Consider the following 11,771-nt stretch of genomic DNA (forward strand, 5'->3'; position numbering starts at 1 on the left):
GCAGCCATCGTCCAGATGCTGAAGCCGGCTGCATCAAAGACCTTTGAAGAGTATGCACAACAGATCTTCATCCCATATATGTCCACGAAGCTGCAAACAGTGTCACGCCTGGATCTGGTCTGGGATACTTACCTTGCTGATTCACTGAAAGGTAGTACACGTGCAAAGCGGGGACAAGGTGTGCGGAGACGTGTGGTGGCTGCCGCAGCCATACCAGGAAACTGGCAGAACTTCCTACGAGTGGACAGCAACAAGACCGAGCTGTTCAGGTTCCTCTCAGCAGCTCTCATGGAATGGTTTGACCAGGAGGACAAGCAACTCGTCATTACTGATGGAGAGGCAGTGCTCAGCAAGCCACTACTGCCAGATCTGACCTCACTCGCCCCATGTAACCATGAAGAGGCTGACAGTCGGATGTTGCTGCATGCATCTCACGCAGTCCAGCATGGACACCATGCAATACTCATCCGGACTGTAGACACCGATGTTGTGGTGCTGGCAGTGTCCCTGGCACAGGAGTTGCAACCAGAAGACAAACTGTGGCTGGCATTCGGAACAGGCCAGAGTTTCCGATACCTAGCAGCACACGAAATAGCAGCTGGATTGGGACGAGAGAAGGCTCGTGCACTGCCAATGTTCCACGCTCTAACTGGATGCGACACTGTGTCTAGTTTTCATAGACATGGCAAGAACACTGCGTGGGCAGTCTGGACGGTACTGCCAGAACTCACTGAGGCGCTGCTGCTGCTGTCCTCTGCACCTCATGACATACCAGACGATGCAATGCGCATCATCGAGAGGTTCGTGATCCTGTTGTATGATCGAACCAGCAAATGCACAGACATTGACAAGACCAGGAGGAAACTCTTCGCAAGGAAGAACAATGTGCAGCTCATCCCTCCAACGAAGGCAGCTCTGGAGGAACATGTCAAGAGGGCAGTGTATCAAGGTGGACATGTGTGGGGTCAGATACTGCTGCCAGCACCAGAGCTCCCTCCACCAACCAACTGGGGTTGGTCAAGGACTGGAGAAGGACAGTACACACCTTACTGGACCAGGCTAACTGAGGCAGCTCACAGCTGCATTGAGCTGGTTTCTTGCAAGTGCAAGAAAGGGTGTGTGAGGCGCTGCAAGTGCAAAAAGGCTGCCCTTCAGTGCACAGCCCTCTGTGTGTGTGAAGGGGACTGCACATGACGATGAGTCAACAACATACATGTACTTGTGGCAATGCTGAACTTGTTAACATGACACTGTTTATGTACACGTATCTTCAGTACCGGTATATACCTAGCCTCAGATACCAGTACACCTAGCCTCAAATACTAGACCATGTAGCATGTCAGTATTATACCTAAGACATTTACAGAACTAAGACATTCTTTTCAAAGTATTGTGTTGAATCCAATATTTGCCTACATAATTTCCAAATAAAATTATATAACAGACTGTGATAGATAATATTAAGTTGAAATTGGTACCATTGGATTCCTTGCCCCCAAAAACATACATTTAGATACCAGAATCAAGTCAATAGCTGCATTACGTCCAGAGATAATAGCAAATGTAGATTTCAAGTGGCGGCCATTTTGAAATCCAATATGGCGGACATAAAGAGAGAATTTCAAGTGGCCCAATATCTGAAAATGTTCGCAACATATTAATGTACATTTGTGCCAAATTTGGTGCTTGTATCACAAAATGCACAACAGGTTTGCTATGCTGCTACACTACAGAGAAAACATTTATTGTCTTTATTTTTGATATTGATAACTGCTTTTCTATTTTTGATAACACGGGGTAAATTAATGTAAGAAGAAGCTTTTAGAGGATCTGATTTAAGAATATGAATGTCTATGTAAAAAACATTTCCTATATTGAATCCACTTCCTACGATTGAATTATCCACATCTTGCTCTTGTTTAATAAGTTCATCATAGACTCCTGATGTTTTAAAATCTTGATATGAAGATATAAAGTGTGGCTCAGTTCTCATGTATGGTGTATCTATAACTCCTTCGTCCTTTGTCATTTCTAATTTTACTCCCATATAAAATTTAAGTGGTTTCATTTCTTTTAGTGTTTTTTCAATCAACGTTTGAACAGCAGGTTTAACTATTTCTACAGCATCAACTATAGACTCTGGTTCAGGAGGTTTGAAGTTAAAGACTCTTATTTTAATATGTCCTTTGAATGCGCCATCAGAGTTTTTAGTTGTGATAAAATTTGATAAATGTTGATTTGTTTTAAGATGTATTTCGAAGCCTTTCTTGAGGATATTTTTATTACAGGCAGAACAGTGTTTTGTTTCCTTCTGAATAGGAGATAGTAGGTGAAGTAGATTAAATGTGTGTTTGTTAGTTTTAAGGTGTCTTTTGTATTGTTTATATTCTTGTTCACAAACGTCGCAATACGTTGCTTTGATCATATTTTTATAGCAAAATTATACTTAAAGTAAAACACCTTTTTAGAGGCTTTTTAAAAGATGAAACTGTGCTTAAATAAAACACTTATAGAAGAAAGTGCCTTTTTACAGGCTTTTTATATATGAAACTATACTTAAACTAAAACACTTTTTCACTCAGAATCATCTGAGTCATAACTATCACATGAATACTCAGAATCATACTCAGTCATCAATAAAGCTACTCTCATAACTATCATTTGAGCACAAACTATTAGCATCATAACTATCATCTGAGTTCAATGAAATACTATCATCACCATCGTCCGAGTTCAATGAAATACTATCATCACTATCGTCTGAGTTCAATAAAATAGTAAAATCTTCACTGCTGTATTGACTCATATTTAATTAGCAGGAAAAATATTCCCATCAATATCTATATACTTTCTTTCATTAACAGATTCAATCTCTACATTTTTAATATCAAAAGTTATCTTTAAATAATCTCTAACTATCATAGAATGAAATGACATTTCACCAGAAATATTAACATCATTCATTTTACTTAGATCTACACCCTTTGGATTATTAAAGAAAATACAAATGTCTCCTCTAGAATTATTAATGGTCTCATCATTCTTTTTCAAAGTATCACGATCGATTACTTTTTCAAGCTTTGAATAAATTGCCAGGAGTAGGGGAGAAACTTTTGTTAGATTTACTTTAATGGATGTCTTTCCAGGTATAGTTAGAGCTCTTCCTTTAAATGAAATAGAGGGGCTCATGTTATTTTCCATAACTGGTTTTACCCAAAAATTTCCATATTTATCTTTGTTCAATTTAACATCTCTGACATATTTTTCTATATCTTCCACCGAAGTAGAGATTGATTGAAATTTGTCTTTTGTGCTTTGAAACATTGTATTTATTAGCTAATAAACTTGTGTTTAGTTTAAGTAAAAATTTACTATATAAATATGATAGAAGGATATTTAGAATTTCCAGACTCTCCATATGATAAATTGGAGAATTGTCCGGCTTGTGATAGAATAGGGCTTAATAATGAGGGTTCATATAAACAATGTATTTTCTGTGATTATCTTCTAATTAATGATAATAAAAAAATAAAAAATATATATCTCTTTTAAATTAGAACCAAAAATGAATTACTTTACAAGATTAATAAGAGAGATGAATGTTAAGTATTATGATGATAATACACCATTTCTTTCAAGGGAAGAGACTTTGTATTGAGGAAATGTATAAGGGTTTAATGATATTTATTATTCAAAATAATTTTAATGGAAATGTTAATACAAGATACTATATAAATAAAATAATGAATTATTTTGAAATTAAACCTGAACTCAGGATAAAATATAGAGTTTCTAAAATAGCTCAAAAAAAGTTAGATGACTTGTTTTCCAAATATATAAATGAATGATTTTTTACCCGTTTGGGAAAACAAGATAAAATTTAACAACCATAAAAATCTTCCAAATTCATTAAGATGTCTAATAGTCGGATCAAGCGGATGTGGAAAAACCTGTTTGCTTTTAAAGATGCTCCTTACCCCCAACTTTTTAGATTATGATAATTTAATAATTTTTACGAAGTCAAGTTTTCAACCCGAGTATCAACTACTATCACAAGGTTTTAATGCGGGTCTTAAAAAGGAAGACATTATCGGTTTATTTAAACTTCAAAACAAACTAAATGATTTCAACATTGAGGATATAATACAACTATTTTGTGATACACAGAAATCAAAATCAAAACCCATAACTTGTATTCTCAGTGATAATACGGATGATATACCTTCACCTCAAGATTTAGATAAATCAAAAAAGAACCTCGTTATCTTTGATGATTGTGTTAATGAGAGAAACCAAACAGTAATGGATAGCTACTATACAAGAGGGAGACATTCTTCTTGTAATTGTATTTATCTTAGTCAGTCATATTTTCAACTCCCTCGTCGCTCAATAAGAAACAATGCTAATACTTTTATTTTATTTAAGTTAAATTCAATAGATGTAAATAATTTTTGGAGAGATAATTGCTCTACATTATGTAGTAAAAAAGAATTTGAAAATTATATGAAACACACAATTGGAAAATATAAATATATTGTTGTAAAACAAGATGAGATACTAACTGATATTTTACACACATAAATGACAACTATTATTAATCTTGTGGGTAAATCTGCTTCAGGAAAGAACTTTCATAAATCTAAACTCTTGAATAGTAAAAATGAAAAGATTGTAAGTTTTTTTTAAAAACACCCTATGATTCGTTTTGTAGGTACTACAACCAGAGCAATGCGACCAGGAGAAATAGAAGGGAAAGATTATTACTACATTTCAATGGAGGAACATATGCGATTGAGGAACGAAGGTCAAATATTTGAGGAGGTCTCTCTTGGTTCTACAAAATATTCACATTGTAAGAGTGAGTTAAATAAAGTAAAATCTAATGGTCTTGGGATTTTAGAAACTAATCCTGAAGGAATGAGACAAATTATTAAACATTTGTGTGGTAATGGAGTTAAGATTTTATCATTCGGTTTTGATATCGATGAGGAGACTCAACGCAAACGTATGAAAAGCAGAGATACAAGTATTAGTGAAGAAGAAATAACAACTCGTATTAATACCAATAAAGAATTTGATGAAATATTTAAAGAAAAGCTTTTATTTCAACACATTTACTATAATGACGAAGAAAAGGAAAATTTTCCCATTGACCTTTACAATTCATTAAATGATATTTTTCAATAAATAAATACAGAAGATGAATACCGAAGAAAGAGCAAGAAAGTTTAAAGAACATCAAGAGTTGCTTTCAAAAGTTGTAAAGCAACAGGAAGAGATAAAGAAGAAACGGAGACAGAAACTAACTGGTGAAGAAACCTTTGAAAGAAAACAAGAGAAAATTTTTAAACCACTTTAAAAAACTCAACAAACGATTTCACCTTCAGTTCCCACGGTAGAATTTACTCCGAAAAAACTTCAAATGCTCAAAGATTTTTGTCAAATGACAGAGAAAGAACTTGGAGAATTAGAATATGATGATGAAGGATTATTTCGGAAACTTGAGGAGGTAAATCAACCACCTAATTATGTTGTGGAAGCTCTTCAAAACAATGAATATTCGGCGGGTTCAAAAACCAGAGCAGGTCTCATTCCAACAGAATAACCAGCACAGTTCCATCTTGTGAAAGAAAAGTTATTGATATTTAATGATAAATTGGTGTTCTTAAGTTCTGCTCCACCAAATGTTGAATTAACTCCAAGATTAATGTTTCTTCTAACAAACTCCAGATTCAGCGGTTCAAAATATTTTAATGAACCACTTGATATGGAAAATGCGAAAGATAGGGTATATATTGATTTACAAAACTCACTTGATTATGGAGTTTCTGTTGCCGGTAAAAGTAAGAAGAATGAGAAGGAGAAACATATTATTGATGCTTTAAGTAAGCTTGGTTCGGGTGTTAGCTTTCTTCCAAATGACCCATCACAATTAGTTAATAGGTTATTATTGTTGTTAGGTAGTAAGAAGGCTGGAAACAACAATTGTTTTAATGAAGCATCCGCCATTTTAGATCAGTTGATGAATATGAAAATAATTAATAAATGTCAATACAAAGATATTTTATTAGATATTAAATAAGATGAGAAGCACAATTCTTAGTTTTAATTTCACAACGAGTGATTACACAGCTTCATTCCCTTACCCACTACAACTTGACCCCCTTACCTCATATGAGGCTTCTTTGTTGTCAATGGAGACTTACAATACACTTTTTAATATCACAGAGAAAAACAACAAGTTTAGTTATAATCCAGGAAGTGGGTACAAAACTATAACAGTTTCACCCGGAGCTTACGAGATTTCTCAAATATCTTCTGAAGTCTCTCGCCTTATGAAAGAAAAAGGTGATGAACCAAAAAATATTGTAATAGATATTCAAAAACACACTTCAAAATCAACTATTAAACTTAAAAATAATTATAAAGTTGATTTCACGATTGAAAAATCGTTTAGAGAGCTATTGGGTTTCTCTTCAAAAAAGATTGAAACTAACGGAACGTTTTACAGTGATAATGTCATTCAAATATCCTCCGGTATAAATTCAGTATTAATTCATTGTGATTTGATTGATGGTGCTTATAACGATGGAATAAGAACAAATACAATATTTTCATTCAGCGCATACTCAACCCCGATTGGTTATAAATTTAATATGGAACCAAAAAATCTTGTCTATTTACCTGTGTCAGGAAAAACCATATACAGAGTAAATTTTAGGATAACTGATCAAGATAATCGTATGATCTCCTTTAATGAAGAAGTTATATCCATCAGAATTCACCTACGTGAAGTTTTTCAATAAATAAATAATGGTTATTGTGAGAAAACATGAGTTGGGAAAATATAAAGTAATTACAGGAGATGGGATGTTCCTTTCACCATACTATAAGGGTGAAGGTATGTTTCTTGGTAGAGGATACTATAAACCAAAGAGACAACGGGGTGTGGGACATCAATTTAGAAATAAAGGAGATGGGATAATTGATACTCTAATGGGTATTGGTTCAACCATTCTTAAACATAAAGACCTAATTGGTTCAACTGCTTCTGCTGTGGGCTCAGTTGCGGGTGCTATAAAGAGTATAAAAGATGCTCAAAAGGAGTCTCATAAATTACAAGCAATCAAAGAAATAAAAAAAGGTAAAACTCAACTATCTTCACAAGAACGACAAAAAATCATTAAAATACTTGGGTCAGGGTTTCAACAATTTTAATGCTATATAAATACAAGTATGGAAGCGATTGATAGTATCTATGATTTGGATGATACGATTATCATTTCAAACTCCACTAAAAAGGAAGACTATTTCAAGGTAAATGCTATAACAGGAACAGACTGGAATTCAAATGGAACAAAAAGTTTTGAAATAAATAATCAACAAACTTACTTGAATATAGCTGATAGTTTCTTGCTGTGTAAATTTAAATTCACTAAGGCTGCGAATAATACTAATGCTACACTCATAAATGATTTCTTCTGGAAATGTTTGATAGTGTCCGCCTGTATATTGGAACACAAGAGGTTGAAGCGGTTGATTATGTCTCTGCTACATCTGAAATGATGAAATTTACACTATATTCGTTTAGTGATAGAATGGGTAAGGGAGCTGTTGAAGGTTTTATTCCTGATATGTCAACGGGAACAAATGCTGACCCTGGTTATAGTCAAAGGAAGTCAATGTATAATGATGATACAAAAGCAGAGAATAGTTTTACCATAGCAGTACCTCTTAAAGGTATATTTGGATTTTGTGATAATGATAAAGTTTTGTATGGGCTTAAAATTAGATTTCAACTACAAAGGAATGATAATGTAAATAGATTGCTTTTTGGGGCTCAAAATGCTTTTGGTGATAATAATAAATTTGTTATTAATGATTTGTGTTGGTATATTAGTGAATATACTCCTAATCTTAAAACGGAAGAGATGTTAAATAGAAGACTTAACTCAAAGAAACCACTAAATGTATCATACCTTAAAAGAAGATGTCAACACGTTAAACTGGAACACACTACCTACACTTGGAATTTAGGTGTTCTTCAAGGAAAGCCACGATACCTATGGCTCATTTTTAAGAAACCAGATGGAGATGAAGGTACTGATAAGAATAATGCGCTGAGTGATAATGCTAAGGTGAAACAACTTCGGGTTTCTCTTGATGGTACATTTTATCCCCGAGATAGATTGGAAATTGATTGGGAAAAAAATGATTATGCGGAAGCCTACAAGTCTTACCAAAAGGTGTGTGAAAGCAACGGTAATAATGAACCTATTTTGGATATGGTTGCGTTTCAAAAACTTTATACAATCTACGCAATTGACCTGAGTTCTCAAAAGGAAACTATAAAGTCTAATAGAGTGGATACTTCTCTATACATTGAAAGAGGAGAGAATGAAGAAGTTGATGCTTATTGTTTGCTTTTGGAGGAAACAGAATTACAGATTAATACAGATAATGGTGTTATGATTAATATCACATAGGTTTTTTCTCATAAATAAATGAGTCGGAAAGAACCGGTATATGTTAATCAAATCAATCTTAATAAATTAACATCTTGTATTCAAAATCAAAAGCCTTGTATTATTAATGTTAATACAATTCAAAGAAAAGGAGCTGTAAGAATTGATGTTTTACTCACACACACACACAAGTAAAAACACTAAATGATGCTGGATCACTTAAAATTAAAATGACAAAACCTATGTTAAAGAAATATTCAATACAAGAGGGAGGATTTCTCCCGTTTCTAATTCCTTTATTTGCTGGTTTAAGTGCGGCGGGAGCATTGACTGGTGGTATTTCAGCAGCGGTAAAAACTGCTAACGAAAGGAAGGCACAACTAAAAGCTCAAAAAGAATTGGAAAGACATAACAAGGAGTTGGAGAAACAAATTAGTGGAAGTGGTGTAATTGTAGATTTTGCTCAAAAACTTGAAAGTCTACCTGATAAAGCTAGATTGTTGGTTGGAGATATGCTTTCCTCTATCGCTCAAGCGGGTGTTAAACTAACTAAACGGGGTAATGGATTGTATCTTTCTCATAAATAAATGGATAAATGGTTTAAACAATTTGGAAAGAATACAACGTCAAATATAGAACCAGCTAAGTATTGTAAAACACTAAAAATTGATAATGTGGTTATTTGTATGAGAGATGAATTAATACATATAAATAAGAATACAAAGAATATTATTATGAATTTAGACACAGAATGGTTCTCATTGGGTTTGTATTCATAAATAGTCAGGATAAATATTATTTTGATAGTTATGGTATGCCACCACCTGTTGAAGTAATACAATTCTTACAGAATGGTGTTTATCAAACATTTCAAGTTCAAGAAATTAATTCTAAATGTTGTGGTCAATTATGTTTATATGTATTATTTCAACTCAACAATAATGAAAATTTTTACGATATCATTTTTAATCTAATATAAATGACTTATGTTGGAAAAGATGGTTCTATCTTTGGAGAATCCTCTCAGGATATTGATTTATCAAATTATTATACAAAGGCACAGGCTGAACGACAAAAATATAGTATAAGTAAAAATATTAATATGAAGAATACTTATAAATTAATCAATTATCCAAACCCTACAGATGCGAATGACAATTAGATACAGTGATTTATCACAATATATATTTTTAAAGAAAACAGCACGTTTTGTTAAACAAGTAAAATTTACAACCACAACACCTGGTTATACTGACCATACACCTTTCCTCATTGAATTTAACTACCTGCTTACAATTGAATTTTATAAAGAAGGACATATAGTTAATATGCGAATTAATAAATGGGGGTATGATATGCCTGATTTAGGGTATAATTGGTCTTTTTCAATAAACATAGAAGACCTACATGATTTTAATCAGTCTCGTAAAGAAGAATATTATCCGCTTGGTGAGGATAAGGATTTATGTGGAAGTACAATTAATAAACAACAAATACATGGTTTTAAGAAAAGAAAAATATATGATAGTATAGCGATGGTTAGCATGACAAAGAAGGAAGGTAATGAGATAAGGATAGAAAGCCGAGGAATACAAACCGATTTGGTAGTGGGAAGATGGGGTGATATTACCTGTCATAATATTAATCTCACATATATTTCTGATACATAAATGGCAGGAAGAAGACTACAAGAGAATTAAAATTTTTGTATTCAAGGATACCTACAAGAAAAGGGTGCTCGGTATTACATACCTTATGATGTGGAGCATATACATGGGAATTTTGTCATTAAAAACTGGCCTTATACTGATATTGTTAAACCCACAAATAGAGACTTGTTTAAAATATTAAATAAAAATGAACTTCTCAAAGTTATGAAATATAAAACTCTTTTAGAAATCATCAACAAATCTTATTGGTATCCTATTATGAGAAAAATAATTATAGATACAAGAATATCTCAAAATCCAGATGGGTATATGTATAATATTATTTGGGGCTCAAACTCAAGGGTAGCAAGGGATGAGGAAGGAGTTGAAGAAGAGAAGGAGGAAAGAGAGAAAAAGGAGAAGGAGGAAAGGGAGAAAAAGGAGAAGGAGGAAAGGGAGAAAAAGGAGGAGGAAAGGGAGAAAAAGGAGGAGGAGAGGGAGAAAAGGGAGAAGGAGGAAAGAGAGAAAAGGGAGAAGGAGGAAAGAGAGAAAAAGGAGGAGGAGAGGGAGAAAAAGGAGGAGGAGAGGGAGAAAAAGGAGAAGGAGGAGAGGGAGAAAAGGGAGAAGGAGGAAAGAGAGAAAAGGGAGAAGGAGGAAAGAGAGAAAAAGGAGAAGGAGGAGAGGGAGAAAAAGGAGAAGAGGGAGAGGGAGAAAAAGGAGAAGGAGGAGAGGGAGGAAAGGGAGCAAAGAGAGAGGGAGGAAAAATATAAAAAGATGGAAATCAGTGAGATTCGTAAAAGATTGAGTGTATTACAGCAAATAAATCAATCTCAACGCACCGAAGAAGAAAATAAAGAATTAACAACTCTTACTAAGATAATGATTAAAAAAATGGTTGAGATGAGTTCAGCGAGGAGATTTACATGAAGAAGACAAAGGTCATATAGTTGATGATGTTGGTGTTATTGACTTTAGTTAGTTTTTATTTGTAAATAAATGGAGGAGAGAGTGAAGGCATTTCTAAGGATTCTTTATGTTTTAAAAATTAAGATAGAAATGTATATGTTGAAAACCAAAAAGGTTTTGATACTCTGTCGGAATTTTTCTGATAAATAAATATGAGATATTGTCTCAAATGTAAAAAGAAAACCAAATCTAAAAATATCTCATGTTAAAGCTAAAAATAATAGAGTTTATCAAAAAGGAATATGTGAAGTGTGTGGCTCTAAAAAGTGCCAATTCATCTCTCCTAAAAGTGGAGGAGACGTACAAAAGTTTCTGTCAGGAAGTAAATTTACAACAACTGGAATTCCTGGGGAACTACATCTACCTGGATATTCTTTCTGTGGTCCTGGAACAAACCTGGATAAAAGATTAGATGAGGCTGACAATCCTAAACCTTGGTCCAAGCCGATAAATAGGGTTGATGAAGTGTGTATGAAGCATGATATTGCTTATGGGAATACCACTACATTGGATGAAAAACATGAAGCAGACAGAGAAATGTTGTATAATTTGTCCTTGATACGAAATCCTACATTGAGAGAGAAAGTTGATAGGTTTATTGTGAAAAAAATGATAAGTGCTAAATTGAAACTTGGTCTTGGTTATTTCCCAAAAAACTATTAAACTCCAATGATGTTATCAAGACTGAGGA

Source organism: Myxine glutinosa, chromosome 1, assembly GCF_964187855.1.
Source record: "Myxine glutinosa chromosome 1, kmMyxGlut1.1, whole genome shotgun sequence".
NCBI classification, from domain to species: Eukaryota; Metazoa; Chordata; class Myxini; order Myxiniformes; family Myxinidae; genus Myxine; species Myxine glutinosa.